This window comes from Mastomys coucha, unplaced genomic scaffold (genome assembly GCF_008632895.1).
Source record: "Mastomys coucha isolate ucsf_1 unplaced genomic scaffold, UCSF_Mcou_1 pScaffold1, whole genome shotgun sequence".
Lineage (NCBI taxonomy): Eukaryota > Metazoa > Chordata > Mammalia > Rodentia > Muridae > Mastomys > Mastomys coucha.
The window spans coordinates 30,887,822-30,904,783 of NW_022196891.1; the positions used below are offsets into that span (position 1 = coordinate 30,887,822).

At 45.9% G+C, this 16,962-nt stretch overlaps 1 non-coding gene across 1 annotated transcript; it reads left to right on the forward strand.

The window, feature by feature from the left end:
• Window positions 1-1,754: 1,754 nt before the first annotated feature.
• On the forward strand, window positions 1,755-1,896 carry LOC116072170. The gene has a single exon (XR_004111337.1). It is a non-coding gene; the product is annotated as a small nucleolar RNA SNORA48 (small nucleolar RNA).
• The last annotated feature ends 15,066 nt before the right edge of the window (window positions 1,897-16,962 follow it).

Here is a 16,962-nt window from a genome sequence, read left to right on the forward strand (position 1 = left end):
ACTGGAACCCAGATGCTACAACTCAGTATTAGAGCAAATTCAACATGAACCAGCCCCCTGTCTGCCCACCTGGAGCCTAGAACCTCGCATAAGCGTGAAGAGCCTCTGCTGGGATGGAACTGCCTGCTGACCTTGCATAGGCATGCGGTGATCACAACCATAAGCCAAGCACTCACTTTCCTGTGGTCCTGGGCTGGTGGCGGCACCCACAGGTATCTGACAATAGCAAACAAAAGAAAAAGAGAAAGATACAGTGCCAAGAATCATGAGCATGTTATTCTGCTGCCTGTCATTCTGACAATATAAGAGGAGGAGGTGTTTATTTTGGCTCACGTTTTCAGAGATTTGAGGCCTTGTATGCTCAGCCTGCTCTCTTCGGAGCTGTGTCGAAGAGTGTGGTGCAGTGTGGTGAAGCAAAGCTATCTGCCACATGGCAGCCTGGGTAGCAAAGAAGAAAGGAACCAGGATCTTAGGATCGTAAGGGGTGTCTCTGTTAGGGGCATAACCCCAACAGTTTAACTCCTTTCATAAAGCCCTGCTCTAAAAGGTTCAACAACATCCCCAAATCACCATCAGCCAGAGACCAAACCTTCACTATAGGAGCCTCTAGGGGAATCATTAACTTACCACCACAATGAGGAGCTTACAGCTAATGAGTAAACAAACAAACCTCCAGAGGCTTGCTGACATCCAGCCTCGCTCCAGGATCAGTGAGAGACTCTTTCTCAAGGGGATAAGGCGGGAACTGATGGAGCTGGGCTTCTGAAGTTATCCACTGGCTGCCGCATGCATGTGCCTGTGAGCACACGCGCGCGTGCGCGCGCACATACACACACACACACTAATAATTAATAATAATAATAATAAATTTAAAATATTTTAAAACACAAGGAAACAAGAACCACTACAAAAGAAAAGCAGAGCACAGTAGTTCACAAAACAGTCATTGTTCACAGCACAGTCATCATTCACAGCACAGTTGTTGTTCACAGCACAGTCGTTCACAGCACAGTCGTCCACAGCTCAGTTGTTCACAGCACAATCGTTCTCAACACAGTCATTCATAACACAGTCATTCACACCACAGTCATTCACACCACAGTCATTCACACCACAGTCATTCACACCACAGTCATTCACAGCACAGTAGTCGACAGCTCAGTCGTTCACAGCACAGTCGTTCACAGCACAGTCATTCACAGCACAGTCGTTCACAGCACAGTCATTCACACCACAGTCATTCACAGCACAGTTGTCCATAGCTCAGTCGTTCACAGCACAGTCATTGTTCACACCACAACCGTTCACAACACAGTTGTTGTTCACAGCCCAGTCGTTCACAGCACAGTCGTTGTTCACAGCACAGTCGGTCGTTCACACCACAGTCGTTCACACCACAGTTGTTCACACCATAGTAGTCACAGCCCAGGGCAGCTTGTATGGCATGCCTGGGAGAGTAGTGAGAAGTGCTGCTGGCACTGGGTGTATAAGGATAGCGCTGTTGTTAAACATCCCACAATGCACAGGAAAACCCTCCCACTACAGATTCAACTGTCCTGAGACAGTCATGCCCAGGTTGAGAAAGCCTAAGGCTCTACATGATATACAGCCCAAAGATTCATTTATCAGTATATAACTTGTAGGAACTCATGTACATTTGTTCAAATATAAAATAATGTTTAATGAATATACTGCCCTTCTAGAAAAGTAGAAAATTAACTCAAATATCAACCAGGATAAAATGATAAGTTACCCTCCCTGGCAATGGTCAACCAGACACCTTGTTGGTGGTGGTGTTCTTACACCAGTCAGGGCACAGCAGAGGCCACTCCTTTGTTTATCCTAGCTTGATGCCTGGTTTGCTGGCCAAAACTGTTTTATGCCTAGAACTCATAAAAACCAAATCAAATCAAATGCAGGCAGCGCAGTGCAAGAGGAGGAAGGCAGAGAGACCTGTGGACCACTGTGCCCCCACAGACCTGCCCTCCAGTGCATGGCACAGGCAGGCCATAGACACCCACTTGCCACCACATCACGCAGCACTGATAGAGGATGTCACCCTGGGACCCACCAGCTGTTTGGCCAGCCTGCAGTGGGAGCCACTACGATGTATGAGCACATGGTGGTCAGATGAGAGAGAAAGAGAAGTGGAGCAGCTTGAGTATTATGAAGAGAGACGGAACGGGAGACTCAAGGAAGTAGCCTGTTATGAGTGGCCAACCCTGCCACCTGAGACCATGATGAGGTCCCGCCCCAAGCTGCCTCTGAGGACCATGTCTGAGTTCTCAGCTATACAGCAGGGGTCTGTGTTGCTATCAGTGGCTCATATTACCAATAGAGAATATGGTGATGTCTCTGGTTAGGGCAGCTATCAGGGATCACATGGATGTCCAGGGGCTGTGCATAACCGGCCCTTCCCCTCACTGGATGCAGCTCCCTGCAGAGTTTGCCCCACCTCTCACCAGCAGCAGTACTCAGAAAAGCAGACCCTGCACCTTGCCTGGACAGCACAGCAGAACTGACCCTGCTGGCACAGGCACAGGTGAGCCAGCTTTAGCCTCAACAGTGAGAGTATGGAAGACCTGGCCCTGCCTCCCCTCTGCTGTGAGGATGGCTTTGGGAAGAAGGCAGAGGGGGAGATGCCCTCTGCCCTCATGCCCCTGGTTACCTGAGGCAATAGGGAGAGCTGACCCAGGGTCACAAGAGTGGGTGAGCTGGTCCTGCCCCTCACTGGCCGTGGCACTCAGAAGAGTAGGCTCCACACTTTGCTTGGGCAACACAGTGGAGGTGGCCCTGATAGCAAAGCACAGATGAGCCAACACATGTGCCAGATCCGGCATGGCCACAGAAGGCTCGTAGTGTGATAGAGTTCCCACCCCTAGAGCAGAGTCTGTGGGACATGGGTGTTTACGAGTGCTGACAGTTGCTATAGGCATAAGGTTTATTTGCATAATGCTGTACAAATTTTACTTCATGTTCCTCCTTTGGGGAATAGTCTCCCTGCCAAGGTTAGTAATGACTCCATGATTCCAGGAAGTGAGAATGTGTCTGGTGTTCCTCAGCAAAATGGTAAATGTTGTGATCTTCAGAACAGCCCTTATGGCTGTGGGAAAGAACTCTGAAAACATGAGTTCAAGAATATAGAAACAGGATTTCTCAACTATGCAAATATAAGAATGCAATATGAATTGTACGATGGGCTTCCCAGACCTGAAAGAACAGGCAGCTTTAAAGAGTCAGTAAAGGGAAAGGAATAGTTAAATAATAAAGGGCCACCAGGAAGTGAGGGATTGGTGATCTCAGGGTGGGATCCCCCCCAAACTAAGCTTATTCTTTGTGTTTACAAAGGCAGGCAGATTTCTGAGTTCAAGGCCAGCCTTGGACAGAGCAAGTTTAGGTCCAGATGTAGTGGTATACACCTTTAATCCCAGCATTCAGGAGACAGAGTCATACAGATCTCTGAGTCCAAGGTCTGTCTACAGAACAAGTTCCAGGGCAGCCAAGCTTAGGCAGTAAAGGAGTTGGGAAACAGAAAGCTACTTTTCTCACACTTTCTCATACAAAAATAGCTTCTATGTCTAGACTTGGCAACCACACGTGCTGTGCTCAGCGAATCACATAGGACTTGCTATGTGGGTTTTTGTTTTTGTTTTTTTGTTTTTTTTTTTTTTTAAGTGTACTTGCTATCTTTTTCTAAGAGTCAAAGGGCACAGGCCATAAAATGGTGATTTGTGGATAATCAAAAGGGATCCTGGGGTAAATGATTAAACTGATAAGGAGTAGTTTATGCAAATAAAAGACCAGGATTTGGTCTGCAAGAGAGAGTTATCTAGAGGGCTATCTGGAGGGCTATCTCAAGCAGAAGACAGAGCTACCAGCTTTCATCCATCATTGACTCTGAGCTGTTCCAAGAGTTTTGACTCTTCTGCTGTTCCAATCACCCCTTCCTCGGGGCTTTCTCCCAAGCCAAGGCTGGTTCTCGGCTCCCAGGTGTGTGAAGGCAGGATAGGTGGCCCAGGCCCTCACAGGCTGCAGCACTTGGAAGAGTGGGGCCCACACCTTGATGGGGAAACATAGGAGAACTGGCTCTGGAAGCATGGATGCTGGTGAGCCAGCCCCAAGGGCATGAGAGCAGGAGAGCTGACCCTGCCTCCTGCTAATGGCAGCATTAGATGCCCTAACTGGAGCAGTGCTGGAGAACTCGCCTTGGTAGTGTGGATAAGGGAGAGCTGATAGGCTGACCAACTTAGCTACCACCCAAGTCCAGATCCAGAGCTCTGAATTGGCCCACCCCCAAATCTATATAATCTGTGAATGGCTGGGACATGTGAAAGGACCAGTCTTGTTGTCCCATAGCTGCAGGATCTCCATAACACAAGGCAACAACAAGGATAACCAGCAGGAGTCCTGGTGACTCCAATATAGATGGTGTCACAAAAGCCAGAGACCTCGAACCAGACCAATGACTCGTTGGTATGAACATTTGCAAGTGAAGATGTGTGGACAGAGGGGTAGACTGTGGGACACATTCTGACATGCTACAGCATCCACGGGGAGATGGTCTTCTATGTTTTGTTGTTTGTGTGCATGTCTTATTTGGGGTGGGATGTTGCAAGGGTGAAGGGCAGATATGAGGTGACAAGGAGATGAGCGAGACTAGGGTGCATGATGTGAAACTTACAAAGAGTCAATAAAAAGGTTTATTTCTATGATAGTTACAATAATCACACAACAAAAAAGAACTATGGGTGCAAATGTGGATTAGCCTTTTAAAAATAATGTTAAATGAAAGATGCAGGCACAAAACACAGCCAAGATATAAGCAAAGACAATTGGAACAGCTGGTTGAATTACAGTCAAAGAGGAAATAAACGAATTTGAGCATTGGTTCTCAACCTGTGGGTCACGACCCCTTTGTGGTGGAATGACCTTTTCACAGAGGTCACCTAACCCCATGGGAAACAGATATTCACAGTCATAACAATAGCAAAACTGCAGTTATGAAGTAGCAACTAAAATAACTATGGTTGGGGGTCACCACAACATGAAGAACCGTATTAAAGGGTCACAGTCTTATGAAGGTTGAAAATCACTGAATTCGGGTTTCTCCTAGTAAAGGAAATATTAGGGATCACAAGAAAACATGCCATGACATGGTCTTCAGGGCTACTGGTGATTTTTTTTTTATTACTCAGGTAGTGACTTGGGTATTTGCTTTATAATTATTTGTCAAGGCCTAGTGTAATGGTTCATGTCTTTGATCCCAGCATTTAGGAGGCAGAAGAAGATAGATCTCTGTGAGTTCAAGGCCAGCTTGGTCTACATTGGGAAACTGGTTGGAGGAAAACATGGAAGGAAGGACGGATGGACAGGTGAACAGATGGATGAACTGGCAGACTGACAGACTGACGGAAGGCAGGCAGGCAGGCTGGAGGACACCTGGAGACATGGCTCAGTAGTTACTTTTGTTGAGACCTTGGTTTGGCTCCTAACACCAAGAGCAGCCTGGATGACCTGGCTCACAACCTTCTGTAACTCCAGTTCCAGGAGATCCAGCATCCTCTCCTGGCCTCCATGGGTTCCTTCACACGTGTGGGTCAAACACATACATGTAGGCAATACACGCCTGTACACACAAAATTAAAGTAAACAGATATTTAAACAAAAACATCGTCAAGCTGACATTGTGGTCTTGTACTTTTCTGCACGGTGTTGTACTTTCCCATTAAAATATTTCCAAAACGAAGTGGAAAAAAGTAAATTGATCGCTTTGTACTAGAAGACAGATTTAAATTACCCAGAATACAGCTCAGAGAGACAAGAAGATAATGAGAGAGAGATCAAACTGGACTCTAGAACTAGAGTAGAGAGAGTGAAAGGGCAGAAGTGAGAGATGAAGAGTAAATGACAAAGTTTCTCAGAACAGAAAGGCAGGTAACTAGAGATGTGGTTTACTAACCTGGGGGAGCGGAATAAATGAAACACAGTACCTAAAACCTCACAGTGAAATGTTCAGGATGTCTAACACGTAAACCATCAAAAATCAGTCACAGAGAAAAGCACCCAGTATGCATCACTCAGAAGGGGAGGAGTTTTGGAGGCTCTATCACTAGGATGATGTCATCACTGTGGGACCCTCACAAGATACCCAACATGCATCGCTCAGATGGGGATATGCTCTAGAGGCTGGATCACTAGCATGATGTCATCACCGTGGGACCTTCACAAAGTACCCAGCATGCATCACTCAGATGGGGATGTGCTCTAGAGGCTGGATCACTAGCATGATGTCATCACTGTGGGACCTTCACTGCATACTTGTGTATGAACTAGACAGATATACAGGCTGATCACAGGGCATGGCCTCTTGATGCAAAATTCACTAGAGGGTTTAATAGCAGATAAAACACAGTAAAGGAGAAGACTGGCAAACTAGAATATCAATCAATTGAAAATGTGCTGATTAAATTCTATAGTCAGGGGCCTGGGGAGACAGTACAGCTGGTAAAGAACCTGCTGCTCAAATGTGAGAACCTGAGTTCGAGGCCTCGGAATCAATGTAAAAAAGAAAAAGAAAAAGAAAAAGGAAAAAAAGCCAAAAAAATATGGGGGGGGGTGTACACATTTGTAGTTATGATGCTTTAGAAATGGAGGTAAGCAGGATCCTGGGGCCCACAAGTTGGCCAGCTCAGCCAGCTCCAGGCCAATGAGAACTACTGTCTGAAAAACAAACAAATAAAAAAAGCAAAGAGCTCCCAAGGGACAAAACCCACACTTGTCCTCAGGCCTCCCCATGTACTTGCACATGCACATGCACATGCATACATAAGTGCACATGCAACACATAGACACCAAAATCATAAATAGATCCACAGTGAGAATATGTGAGAGACATGGCTAAAAGCCCAGCACACACACAGGTAACCAGAGTCCAAGAGGAGAAGACAAAATACACGTAGGATCTAGAGATGACTAGAATGTTCCAAAATGAAACACCAGGCTCAAGAATATCCGTGACAGCCTCCCCCACCCCGAAATACCTAGGTACCGCATAGTAGGACTAGGAAGAACCCGAATGGAGGGGGATTCTTAAGAACAGAAAACCAGATATTGTGAAAGTGTTAAGACTGTCCGGTGACAGAAATAAAATGGCATCTTTAAAGTGCTCAATATGAACATAATGGGGGCTGGAGAACACGGGGCTGGGAAACGGAGGTCTGGGGAGACGGCTAAGTAAAGAGAAATTGCTCTTGCAGAGGGCTCAGGTTTGGCTCATAACTGCCTGTAACCCCAGCTGCAGGTATCTGCCTCCATGGGCATGCACAGACACATGGTGGTACACATACAGGCAAACAGGCAAACACATATAAAATAAAATAAAATAAAATAAATCTTTAAAATGCTGACTACCAGTAACATGAACATAAAAGAGAATAAATGGCAAAATAATAATAATAATGATAATAATAATAATAATAATAACCTTAAATGATACAGTTTAAAAATCTTCAAACAAAGTAGAGTTTATCACTCACAGACTTAAGTGTTGAATACTTGAGAATAAAAGCTAGCCATCTAATACGGAAGCTGGCAGAGCAGCCAAAGACATCCAACACCAAGAAGAATAAAATATGAGCACCCCCTCCCAAACAGTGCCTCTAAGAAAGCCATGTCTCAGAAGCCGTTACCATGGTGAGCTGGCCACGGGGCCTGTGGGTTTGGTCCTCACTGAGTCCTCCTCCTTCCTCTCCCCAGAGCCTTGCAGTGCCAGAGCCATTCACAGCCTGTATATTCCACTGCTCCTGGAGCAGGGAGAAACAGCTGCCCCACACAGCTTCCCCAGAGTTCTGGCTTTTAAAGGTCCCTGCCTGCTTCGACTGCTGCTGGAGATCTCTGAGCCAGGCTTTCAGCTCCTGACAGTTCACCACTACCTCAGGCCGAGCTTTCTTAATGTCTATCTAAAAACAATTATGTATGTGCATGCAGACGTAAGACACATGATTCGTGTATGTACATGTAGCCCTAAGATACGTGATAATGGCATAAGAAGGGGTGCATAAAGTGGCAAGAGATCTTCATCACCTTGATGAAAAGGACCGAACCCACTGTGGCGTGAATCTGAAATGTACACCCTCCCTGGCGGGGTGGGAGGTTGGGGGAGGCCCATGCTTTAAAACCTTGTTCTCCAGTAAGTGACAATGTAAAAGGGGGATAAGAGTCTTTAGGGGACCAGCTAGCCGGAGGAGGTGCATCTCTTGGGGCAGGCCTGTGAAGGCTGGAGCCTGATCCCTGGACCTGTTTGTCTAGTTGTGCAGGAGTGTGCTGTGTGCTGTGCGGAGCTTCCAGCATGAGCCTTGAACTCCACCATGCCTTTCTTTCTATGATGGACCAAGACTCCCCTAGGCCATGAATCAAACCAAATGTTTCATATTTAAGTAGGCATTCTGTCACAGCGACCCAAAGTGATGGACACGGACATTAGCTAAAGGTAAAGTACGGTAAGCCAAAGCTGTGAGCATGCTGTAACCAAGAGAATAGAATAATACAATATTGATAAGCCATACGCAGTAGAGAATGATGGAATACATTGATTAAAAAGAAAACAAGAAAATTTTGTACATACAGCAGAAATAGAATACATATATTATTAACACGATACATATCTAATTGTTTGAGTAATGGTGAATCAAATACTTAAACAAAGTTCAACTTTTTAAGTGCTGTGATATACTTTAAATGTTCAAAGAAAAAATAAAAAGGATGGAAAAACTATACCACACAAATACTAATCAAAAGAGGGTTGGGAGGCCAGACACAGTGGTGCTCACCTTTAGAACAAGCTCTTTGGAGGCAAAGGTAGGGAGATCTCTGTGGGCTCAAGACGAGGCTGGTCTAAACAGTAAAGTGAGACCCTGCCAAAAAGAGTGGGGTGGGGAGGCAAGCTTGTATATGGACAGTAATATCCAACAAAATAAGTCTTAAGACATAACAAAGAGGTGAACAGTAATTAAAAACATAAATTCAACAGAAAGATGACAAGACATCTGTCTGTGTGCCAGCAATACAGCTGAAATGCGCTAAGCACCCCTCCTCACCAGTGAGCAGATAGACAACTCAACTGTAGTTAGAAATTTTGCCAAGCCGGGGCGGTGGTGGCGCACGCCTTTAATCCCAGCACTTGGGAGGCAGAGGCAGGTGGATTTCTGAGTTCGAGGCCAGCCTGGTCTACAGAGTGAGTTCCAGGACAGCCAGGGCTACACAGAGAAACCCTGTCTTGAAAAACTAAAAAAAAAAAAACAAAAGCAAAAAAAAGAAATTTTGCCATCATCCAGCAGCAGGTGAATTTGCTGATTAATTTTAATGTCAACTTGGCATAGGCCAGAACCATTTGTGAAGAGAAAAAAAAAAATCAGCTGAGAAAATGTCCCCAGCAGACTGGCCCTTGGGCAAGCCTGTCATACCTTTTCTTGATTGGTGATGGACATGGGCACACTTAGCTCACTGTGGGCAGTCCTGGCTTGTATAAGAAACAGACTGAGCAAGCCAGGAGAGCAAGCCAGTAAGCATCATGCCTTCATGGACTCTGCACCAGTTCTTGCCTGGTGTTCTTGCCCCGACTTCCCCGGATGATGGACTGTAAACTCTTTTTCAAATCTCTATCTTATTATTTTTATTTGTTTTTGCACACATTACTATGGTGCCCAGAGGGTCAGAGGCCTTGGATCTCCTGTGTGGAGTCACGGTGGATGTGAACCACCTGATGTGGGGGCTGGGAACCAAACTCGGGTCCTTTGTAAGAGTAGTGTGTGCTCCTAACTACTGAGCCATCCCTCAGCCCTCTTCCCCCAATCTCATTTATAAAGTAAAATCACTGTAAAATGGGGCTAGAAAAGAATTCCATTAATCTGATTTTTTTAAAGTCTCTCTATAAAAGCGACATCAAATATCTTGCTTGGTAGTAAAATATATGAAGATTTCTCCTTCGAGATCAGGTATAAATAAGAATATCTGCTACTAGGGCTTCAGTATTACACTAGAGCCAGAAGCAGTGCAATAAAAAAATACAAAATTAAAATGGATATGCAATGTAATGAAATGTGGTGTGTGCCTTTAATTCCAGCACTTAAGGAGCAGAGGAGGTAGAGTTTTGTGGAGTTCTAGGCCAGCCTGACCTACATAGTGATTCCCTGGCCAGCCAGGGTTACATAATGAAAGCTTGTCTTAAAAAAAGAAAAGAAAAAAAAGAAAAGAAAGAAAAGAAAGAAAGAAGAAAGGAAGGAAGGAAGGAAGGGAGGAAGGAAGGAAAGAAGGAAGGAAGAAAGGAAGAAATGTAAAGGAAGGAGCTAGACAGATGACCCAGCAGTTAATACTTGTTGTACAATCAAGTTCAGCTAGCAGTACCTCTGTAATTTCAGCTTCAAGTGGGCAGATACCCAGAAGGTTGGCTCAGACTAGCTGGCTTTCAGCCTAGCAGAGAAAATACGAGCCTCAGACTCAAAGAGAGATCCTGACTCAAAGCAAAAGGGAGAGAGTGACAGAAAGGACACCGATTGCCCTCTTCTGGCCTCCAATCATGCTGAGGCACACAAATGTCCCCGTCCCCCAGTACAGACACACTCCCTCACATATACATACTAATTAACTAGAAAAAGATTTTTAAATCAAAGGAAAAAAACGTAGTTAAAATGTAAAAGAAAAATCTTGGTATTGGCAAAAACATGACTGTTAACATAATGTTTGTAAATAATGTATATGGGAACTATTGTAGCTTTCAGGCTCACGTCGCACTCACATAAAGTGATTATTAAAAACCCATTTTTTTAGCTCTATGTACAAGCAATAAACCTGCCGTGAATGTGGGCAGCATTATCCTGTGAACCTGGGTCCCAAATTAAATGAAAAGGACCTGGGCATTGGCCTCTCTCTGCTTCCTGACTGGATGTAATGTGACCTCATCCTCCTCCATGACAGACCTTCAAACTGTGAGCCAAAGCCACCCTTCCTTCCCTAAAGCTCCTTTGCTAGGGATTTTGTCATAGCTCCAAGAGAGGTAACTAATCCACCATGTTATAATGTTTTCCGCCTTGTTATAAGCACCCAAACAACGGAGCCCAAACCACGGACTAAAACCCTGAGTGTGTTGGTTAGGTGTTTTTGTCAACCTGAGACCCACAAATAGAGTCACCTTGATAGAGGGAACCTTAATGGAAGGACTGCCTCCATGAGACTGCCTGCAGGCAAGTCCGTGGGGGCATTTCCTTGATTGGTGATTGACGTGAGAGAGTCCAGTCTATTATGGGTGGTGCCCCCCCTGGGCAGGTAGTCCTAGGTGATATAAGAAAGCAGGCTGAGCAAGCCATGAGGAGCAAGGCAGGCAGTAGCTTTCCTCTGAGATGTTTGCTGTCTCTGTTACAGGCTGAGTCCCGGGCCTTACTTCCCTCAGTGATGGATTAGCACTGGGCTATGTAAGCCTAAAAACCCTTTCCTGCCAATGTTGCCTTTGGTCGTGGTGTTTTGTCACAGCTATAGAAAGCAAATTAGGGCAAAGAGCCAAAACAAAGCTTTCCTCTTTTTAAGTTCCGCTATCTTAGGTTTTCTGTACAGTGACAGAAAGTTCAGCCCAATAAAAATAAACAAAATATCTTAAAATGGATTTCACAGAAAAATCCCCATGACCAATAAGCATCCAAGCAAAAGCTTGGCTAGAAAACATTCAGACATTAGACAAGAAATTACCTTATTCCCTTTGGGTAAATAAGGATAGCAAAAATGTAAGTCTAAGGCCAGGTATGATGGCACATGCTTTTAATCCTAGTACTCTGAAGGCAGAGGCAGATGGATATCTCTGTGAGTTCAAGGCCAACCTTGTGTACATATTAAGTTCTAAGGTAGCCAGAGTTAAACAGAGAGACCCTGTCTCAAAGAAGCAACAAGAAATCAGAATGTAGGCCTGACAACATCATTATTAGTAGAGTTATCTGGCCGGGAGGCAGTTCAGGTAAGAGCTAGGCAAGCCTTGGGGCTTGAGTTTGATGTTTTTGTACACTGTGTGAAGATGGGTCTCTGTCCTTCCTGCCTGCCTAAGGCACCTTCTAATTGGTTAAAATGAAAAGCCTATGGCCTATAGTGAAAGGCAGAATAGTAAGGTGGGACTTCCAGACTCTTAGTAAGGAAAGGACTCTGAAAAAGAGAGAGGCATGAGAGGTTTGCCACCAAGACAAAAGTTGGAAGTTGGGTATATGAAACTGAGGAGAGGTAAGTAGCCATGGGACAGACACAGAATAGTATAAATGAGTTCATGTGAGTTATGAAGTAGCTGGGGAGCAAGCTAAGCTAAGGACAACAGCATTGTTAACAAATATAAAGGTCATTATTAAGAGCTGGGGTGGGCATAGAAAGGCCCATGGTTATAGCTTGGATCCCCATTACCCACGAAAAATCAGACATGGCTGCCCACATCTAGAACTCCAAAGCTGGGATGGATGGAAACAAGATGTTAGGGGAGGTATGCTGGCTGCCTTCCCAGATAAAGAAAACAGTGAGCTCCAGGTTTGGTGAGAGACCCTGTCGCTCCAGAATAAGGCGAGGAGGGATAAAGGAAGACGCCTTCTAACCTCCCTGGCTTCCAGGCATGGGTATAGACACATGCATGTGTCCGTGTCTGAACACATCACACACATGAACACTCAAAATGCATGCAATATAAATTGGTAAGTACAATCACTTTGGGAAACAATCCCTCCATAATTTAGCAACATTTCTGGGCCTCAGCATGTCTACTTCAACACAGAGATTCTAGATAACTCTTCCACACAGGAAATCAGGCAGCTTGAAACTGAAGACTCGCTGAAACATAGTGTCCAATATTCTAAAATGGGGGGGAGAAAATTCAAAATTCGGTATCTGTGGTGTCAATCCCTTCCCAGAACTCATCAGGTAGCAAAGAAAATGGTTGTAGCACACAGCACAGATGAAGGATGCTAGTCATAAAAGGAAACACACTTGATTCCATAATAAATTATTTAAAAACGCATCAACTGAAAAATGCACCATTTGGAGATAAAAATGGGGCAATCTTATAAAAGAATCATAAGCACAAAATTAACTGAGTCACCACCACCACCCCGCCCCCCACTACTCACAGAGGATCAAGAGAGAATCACTCGAGCAATGGTGCCGGAGCTAGACCCTTTCTCAAACCATATCGAAGGATGTTAAGCTGTGATGCCCAATCTTCAGGGTCAACTGAGCAATGCCTAAGAGATCAGGAAAGCATGTCTCTGGCCGTGTCCATGAGGGCACTTCCACAGACAACCGGATTATAAAAAAAAACGCTGACCTTTTTCCTTGCTGTTACCAGATACCTGAGAGAAACAATGTCGGCAGGAGGAGAGATGTAAATTCAGGTTTCCTGAGTCAGGGGGTCATTGATGGGTTCCAACTTTGATTATGCTATTGGGAAGTGGAGAGTGGGACCTCCCTGGAGGAAGTCCATCACCAGGGGAGTGTACCCGTGGGGCTAGGTGTTGCCTGAGTCGGTCCTGTAGCTGCTCGGCTCTGCCTCCCATCCCCCACCATAGGAGTTGCACCTGCCCCACCTTCTCTGCTCATGGATGGAAAGCTGAACTTACAGCTCTTCCTGCCAATGTTGTTTCTCTCAGGTATCTGGTAACCATAAGGAAAAGGTTTAGTTAACCCACGATTGTTATTGACTGTATCCTGTGTATCATGATTTACAAATATCCTTCTCTCTTTTTAGCTAAGCTTTTAAACACATGGGATTTTCGCTTGTGTTGCTCATGGGACAAAAGCCCGGCTGCCTCTGCACTAGGCTTTGCTAATGGAATGGCTACATTCATCACCACTGAGTCCAGGAAGCCCTTGATAGTGCACGTACTAAGGACACAGAGTGACCTGACTTCTAGAGTTATTAGTTATCTAGAGTTATTAGTCATCTCAGGCTGCCATAACAAAATACCAGTGACTGGGAAACTTACGCAACAGAAATGATTTCTCTCACAGTGCTGCAGCCTGGAACTGGACATCATTGTGCCTGGCTGCTGAGGTCACCGAGGGGCTTGGGAACTGCCTGCTTTCTGTTCTCTGCATAAGCCTTCCCTCTGCGCACATGCAGAGAGAGCAAGCTCCCAGGTGTCTCTGCTTATTAGGGTGCTAATCTCATCATGAAGGACTCACCCGCATAATCTTATGTAACCCTAATTGCTTATCAAACTTTCCTCCCAAATACCATCCCACTGGATGATGGGTCAACAAGAGAATTTGAAGGCACACAGTCAGTCCACAGCCTGCAGCCACTCATATCAACTGATTGTCCAAAAGGCCCGAAGCATACAGGACTGGTTAAGAGTGCACTTGCTTAGGAGGAGAAATGATGAAGAAGAACGAGCCCAGGGATTCCTCTTAATTTACTTAGTTTTGTGCTATGTGCATTGGTTTTGCCTGCACGTATGCTTGTGTCAGGGTGTCAGACCTCGGACTTAACAGTTGTCAGCTGCCATGTGGGTACTGAGAATTGAACCCAGATCCTCTGGAAGAGCACTCAGTGTTCTTAAGTGCTATTTCTCCAGCCCTGAGCCCAAGGATTCTTTCTTATCTCCTCTCCCAGCTTCTGTGCCCTTTGCTGTGTGTGGTCCTTGCCTTGCAGACCCTCATGCTTTCTGAGCACGTTCCACCTACCTTGCAGCTGCCACCCTGCCAGCCATGGGCTGAGAAGGGAGTACATCACTTCTGGGTAATTTCTTTAAACGGGTACTTCCTTCCCGGAGAAGTGTTCCCGGGAGATTTCCTCCACATCTGCTGCGGTGAAGCGTCCGCACACGGAAAGCAGCACAAACAAGAGCTTTACATCTTAAAGCAGAGAAAACTAAAACTCCTGCCAGAAACAGACCAAGATGGGGACGGATGACGGCAAAGATCTAGGAAACGTTCGCTTTGGGTCTAACTCTGGGAGTTTCATAGACAGATGGCCTGCGGCTGTTCGCGTCGCAGCAGGAGAGATCTGTGAAGTGCAAGGGGCTTGGCTTAACAATTGGCTGGTCCAGGAGAGGGCTGAGACTTCCACGAGGACTCCTAGAATGCAAGGGTTTGCTGGTGTATGTTTCAGGGGCGGTGGCAGGAGTGTGGGGTAGATACCTACAGGCTGGGAAGCCCTGCAGAGAACCACTGCCTTCAGGAAAAAAAAAAAAATCACAGTTCCGCCAATAATAAATATTGGTTAACATTCTATTAGCTAGTGGTACGCCGGGCACCAAGCCAAGTGCCTTATTATCCTTGCTTCCAAAATGATAAAAACTAAGGCTTAATGGGAATGAGGAGCCAATGTACAGCTTCATTGCTGTAAGGCTCTCTGCCTGCTCTGTATAAGGAGGAGAAGCAGCCAAGGGGAGGAGCCTAGACATCCTCCACCAGGTCCCACTTGCCTCTTGTCACCTAACAGAGGCAAGATCCTCTATGGTTTAATTGGAGAGATTTGGCCCTTTAAAAGGTACAGAAGAAAGAGGGGAGGGGGAGACAGACAGACAGACACAGACAGAGAAACAGAGACAGAGAGAGAGTGAGAGAGGTGTTCGTGTGCAACCATCATCTAGGTCAAGGCAGTATAATTTCTCGTGGAAGGTATGAGACATTTCCTGGCTCTTCAGGACAAGGCAGGCCAACTGCTGAAGTCCAATATGGCTCACTCCACTCTACCATCTGTCACCTTAGGCCAGTCACTCCCTAACCCGTTCTCAGTTTCTCCTTGTTAAAATGACACCGTCGGTTTAAGATGTTTCCTGGCTCTGGTGATTTATGCATCTATGATTTCACTGTGGTTAACAAGCGTGGGGGCGGGGCGGGGTACCTCAAGGTGTCAAAGGCCAAAGGTTGGCTATCCACCGCCAGGGCCAGGAGCCAAGCCTTGGTGAGACAGCCAAACATGAGCATAGCAGGAGGCCTACATTTGCTGTGGGCCACGCTCACAGCAGCCTGGGGCAGGGTGAGGTTCCCATCAGCTCTACACCCACCCGTGGGGCTGCAGGCTCCTCTCGTGGGAGGATGGAATGTTCAGAAATCCACTACTCTGGAAGACTATCTGCCTCAGAACAAAGAAAGCCCCAACAACCTGATCAGTTTCCCTGCCTTTGAGGTGGCATCTCCCCCTAATGATCAAGGCACTGGTCTCCGACCCTCTTAGTCCACCATTCTGTGCCCCCTCTGAATGACATCCTCCGTTTTTCTGGTTGGTGAGTCCATGACCCAAAGGGCAGGAATTTACCAAGGTCGCAAGAGGAGGCTGCTGTGAAATGGGCCTGAAATTCTCTGAATAACACGTAAGGGACTTGTCCTGATGCCATAGACCCTCACTGAGCTCGGCTAATTAACAAGTGTGTGTTGAATATCCACACACGTGCGGGGTGCCTACTGCAGATGCATTTTGAAGACAAGCTGGTCAGCAAAGTTGTCCAAGGTCTGAAGCAGAACACCTTAGTGAGGAAGACTGTCTTTGTGTATACGCAAAGACAGTCTTCCTCAACCTTCCTAGTGCTGTGACCCTTCAATATAGCTCAACAGGTGCTGACCCCAAACTATAAAATTCTCTTCATTGCTACTTTACAACTGTAATTCGGCTACTGTTAAGAATTATAATGGAAGTACCTGTGTTTTCCAACGGTCTTAGGTGACCCCTGTAAAAAGGCTGTTTGACCCTCCCAAAGGGGGTCACGACCCACAGGTTGAGAACCACTGGCCCAGAGGAAGTCAAGCTGGGCTGAGTGTGGACTCCATCTTCCATTAGCAAACTCCTAAGCCATGATTCTCAAGTCTGAAAACGGTAATGAAACCCAACTCGTTGACTCACTGTGGGAACGAGCCAATATGTCTAAAGCATTCACTGCGGTGTCCAACAAACAGGAAAGCCTTAAATGATGACATAGGTGTTGCTGATGACATGTGAAGATGTCA